This window comes from Scyliorhinus torazame, chromosome 4 (assembly GCF_047496885.1).
Source record: "Scyliorhinus torazame isolate Kashiwa2021f chromosome 4, sScyTor2.1, whole genome shotgun sequence".
In the NCBI taxonomy this organism is placed as follows: Eukaryota; Metazoa; Chordata; class Chondrichthyes; order Carcharhiniformes; family Scyliorhinidae; genus Scyliorhinus; species Scyliorhinus torazame.
Window position 1 is genome coordinate 112,895,936 of NC_092710.1, and position 6,000 is coordinate 112,901,935.

A 6,000-nucleotide genomic window follows, 5' to 3' on the forward strand; every position below is an offset into this window, starting at 1 on the left:
TACTCAGAAATATACACCCACACACACACACTCACAGTCACACATACGCAGAAACAGACACCCACACACACTCACTCACACACACTCACACTCACTCATACTCAGAAACAGACACCCTCACACACCCACTCGCACTCAGAAATATACACACACACACACTCACTCACACTCACACACTCACTCACACTCACACATACGCAGAAACATACACCCACACACACTCACTCACACTCAGAAACATGCACCCACATACATTCATTCACACTCACTCATACTCAGAAACGTACACCCACACACACTCACTCACACTCACTCATACTCAGAAACATGCACCCACACACACTCACTCATACTCAGAAACATACACCCACACACACTCACTCACACTCACTCATACTCAGAAACATACACCCACACACACTCACTCAAACTCACTCATACTCAGAAACGTACACCCACACACACTCACTCACATTCACTCATACTCAGAAACAGACACCCACACACACTCACTCACACACACTCACACTCACTCATACTCAGAAACAGACACCCTCACACACCCACTCGCACTCAGAAATATACACACACACACACACTCACTCACACTCACACACTCACTCACACTCACACATACGCAGAAACATACACCCACACACACTCACTCACACTCAGAAACATGCACCCACATACATTCATTCACACTCACTCATACTCAGAAACGTACACCCACACACACTCACTCACACTCACTCATACTCAGAAACATGCACCCACACACACTCACTCATACTCAGAAACATACACCCACACACACTCACTCACACTCACTCATACTCAGAAACATACACCCACACACACTCACTCAAACTCACTCATACTCAGAAACGTACACCCACACACACTCACTCACATTCACTCATACTCAGAAACATACACACATACACACTCACACACACTCACTCACACTCACACATACGCAGAAAAATACACCCACACACACTCACTCACACTCAGAAACATACACCCACACACATTCACTCACACTCACTCATACACAGAGACGTACACTCACACACATTCACTCACACACACTCATACTCAGAAACATAGATCCACCCACACTCACTCATACTCAGAAACATAGATCCACCCACACTCACTCACACTCACTCATACTCAGAAACATACACCCACACACACTCACTCACACTCACTCATACTCAGAAACATAGATCCACCCACACTCACTCATACTCAGAAACATAGATCCACCCACACTCACTCACACTCACTCATACTCAGAAACATACACCCACACACACTCACTCACACTCACTCATACTCAGAAACATACACCCACACACACTCACACACACTCACTCACACTCACACATACGCAGAAAAATACACCCACACACACTCACACTCACTCATACTCAGAAACATACACCCACACACACTAACTCACACTCACTCATACTCAGAAACGTACACCCACACACATTCACTCACACTCACGCGTACTCAGAAACATACACCCACACACACTCACTCACACTCACTCATACTTAGAAACATAAATCCACACACACTCACTCACACTCACTCATACTCAGAAACATACACCCACACACACTCACTCACACTCACTCATACTCAGAAACATACACCCACACACACTCACACTCACACTCAGAAACATACACCCACTCACACTCATTCATACTCACTCATACTCAGAAACATACACCCACTCACACTCACTCATACTCACTCATACTCAGAAACATACACCCACACACACTCACTCATACTCAGAAACATACACCCACACACACACACTCACACTCACTCATACTCAGACACATACACCCACACACACTCACTCACACTCACGCGAACTCAAAAACATACACCCACACACACTCACTCACACTCACACATACTCAGGAACATACACCCACTCACTCACACTCACTCATACTCAGAAACATACACCCACACACTCACTCACTCACACTCACTCATACTCAGAAACGTACACCCGCACTCACTCACTCATACTCAGAAACATACACCCACACACACTCACTCACACTCACTCGTACTCAAAAACATACACTCACTCACACTCACTCATACTCAGAAACATACACCCACACTCACTCACTCTCACTCACTCATACTCAGAAACATACACCCACACACACTCACTCTCACTCACTCATACTCGGAAACATACACCCACACACACTCACTCACACTCACTCATACTCAGAAACATACACCCACACACACTCACTCATACTCAGAAACATGCACCCACACACACTCACTCACACTCACTCACACTCACTCATACTCAGAAACATACACCCACACACACTCACTCACACTCACTCACACTCACTCATACTCACACTCACTCACTCATACTAAGAAACATACACCCACACACACTCACTCACACTCACTCATACTCAGAAACATACACCCACACACACTCACTCACACTCACTCATACTCAGAAACATACACCCACACACACTCACTCACACTCACTCATACTCAGAAACATACACCCACACACACTCACTCACACTCACTCATACTCAGAAACATACACTGACACCCACTCACCCACTCACTCATACTCAGAAACATACACCCACACACACTCACTCACACTCACTCATACTGAGAAACATACACCCACACACACTCACTCACACTCACTCATACTCAGAAACATACACCCACACACACTCACTCACACTCACTCATACTCAGGAACATACACCCACTCACTCACACTCACTCATACTCAGAAACATACACCCACAAACACTCACTCACACTCACTCATACTCAGAAACATAGATCCACCCACACTCACTCACACTCACCCATACTCAGAAACATACACCGACACACACACTCACACACACTCACACATACTCAGAAACATACACCCACACACACTCACACTCACTCACTCATACTAAGAAACATACACCCACACACACTCACTCACACTCACACATACTCAGAAACATACACCCACACACACTCACTCACACTCACTCATACTCAGAAACATACACCCACACACACTCACTCACACTCACTCATATTCAGAAACATACACCCACACACACTCACTCATACTCAGAAACATACACCCACACACACACACTCATACTCACACTCAGAAACATACACCTACACACACTCACACTCACTCACTCATACTCAGAAACATACATCCACTCACACTCACACACTCACTCATACTCAGAAACATACACCCACACACACACACTCACACTCACTCATACTCAGAAACATACACCAACACACACACACTCACACTCACTCATACTCAGAAACATACACCCACACACACTCACTCATACTCAGAAACGTACACCCACTCTCACTCACTCACACTCACTCATACTCAGAAACATACACCCACACACACTCACTCACACTCACTCACACTCACTCATACTCAGAAACATACACTCACACACACTCACTCACTCACACTCACTCATACTCAGAAACGTACACCCACACACACTCACTCACACTCACTCATACTCAGAAACATACACCCACACACACTCACTCACACTCACTCATACTCAGAAACATACACTCACACACTCACTCACACTCATTCATACTCAGAAACATACACTCACACACACTCACTCACACTCACTCATACTCAGAAACATACACTCACACACACTCACTCATACTCACTCATACTCAGAAACATACACCCACTCACACTCACTCATACTCGGAAACATACACCCACACACACTCACTCACACTCACTCATACTCGGAAACGTACACCCACACACACTCACTCACACTCACTCATACTCGGAAACATACACCCACACACATTCACTCACACTCACTCATACTCAGAAACATACACCCACACACACACACTCACACTCACTCATACTCAGAAACATACACCCACACACACACACTCACACTCACTCATACTGAGAAACATACACCCACACACACTCACTCACACTCACTCATACTCAGAAACATACACCCACTCACACTCACTCATACTCGGAAACATACACCCACACACATTCACTCACACTCACTCATACTCAGACACGTACACCCACACCCACTCACTCACACTCACTCGTACTCAGAAACATACACCCACACACACTCACACTCACTCATACTCACTCATACTCGGAAACATACACCCACACACACTCACTCATACTCGGAAACATACACCCACACACACTCACTCACACTCACCCATACTCAGAAACGTACACCCACTCACTCACACTCACTCGTACTCAGAAATATACACCCAGACACACTCACTCACACTCACTCATACTCGGAAAAATACACCCACACACACTCACTCACACTCACTCATACTCAGAAACATACACCCACACACACTCACTCACACTCACTCATACTCAGAAACATACACCCACACACACTCACTCACACTCACTCATACTCAGAAACGTACACCCACACCCACTCACTCACACTCACTCGTACACAGAAATATACACCCACACACACTCACACCCACCCACACACACTCACACATACTCAGAAACATACACCCACACACACTCACTCAAACTCACTCATACTCAGAAACATACACCCACACACACTCACTCACACTCACTCATACTCAGAAACATACACCCACCCACACACACTCACACTCACTCATACTCAGAAACATACACCCACACACACTCACTCACACTCACTCAGACTCAGAAACATACACCCACACACTCATACTCAGAAACATACACCCACACACACTCATTCACACTCACTCACACTCAGAAACATACACCGACACACACTCACTCACACTCACTCACACTCAGAAATATACACCCACATACACACTCACACTCACCCATACTCAGAAACATACACCCACACACACTCACTCACATTCACTCATACTCAGAAACGTACACCCACACACACCCACTCACACTCACTCATACTCAGAAATATACACCCACACACACTCACTCAAACTCAGAAACATACACCCACACACACTAACTCACACTCACTCATACTCAGAAACATAGATCCACACACTCACTCACACTCACTCATACTCAGAAACATACACCCACACACACTCACTCACACTCACTCATACTCAGAAACATACACCCACACACACTCACTCACACTCACTCATACTCAGAAACATAGATCCACACACTCAGTCATACTCAGAAACATACACCCACACACACTCACTCACACTCACTCATACTCAGAAACATACACCCACACACACTCACTCACACTCACTCATACTCAGGAACATAGATCCACACACTCACTCACTCATACTCAGAAACATACACCCACACACTCACTCACACTCACCCATACTCAGAAACATACACCCACACACACTCACACCCACTCACTCACACTCAGAAACATACACCCACACACAGAAACGTACACCCACACACACTCACTCACACTCACTCATACTCAGAAACATACACGCACACACAATAACTCACACTCACTCATACTCAGAAACATAGATCCACACACTCACTCACACTCACTCATACTCAGAAACATACACCCACACACAGTCACTCACACTCACTCATACTCAGAAACATACACCCACACACACTCACTCACACTCACTCATACTCAGAAACATAGATCCACCCACACACACTCACTCACACTCACCCATACTCAGAACATACACCCACACACACTCACACCCACTCACTCACACTCAGAAACATACACCCACACACAGAAACATACACCCACACACTCACTCACACTCACTCATACTCAGAAACATACACCCACACACACTCACTCACACTCACTCATACTCAGAAACATACATCCACCCACACTCACTCATACTCACTCATACTCAGAA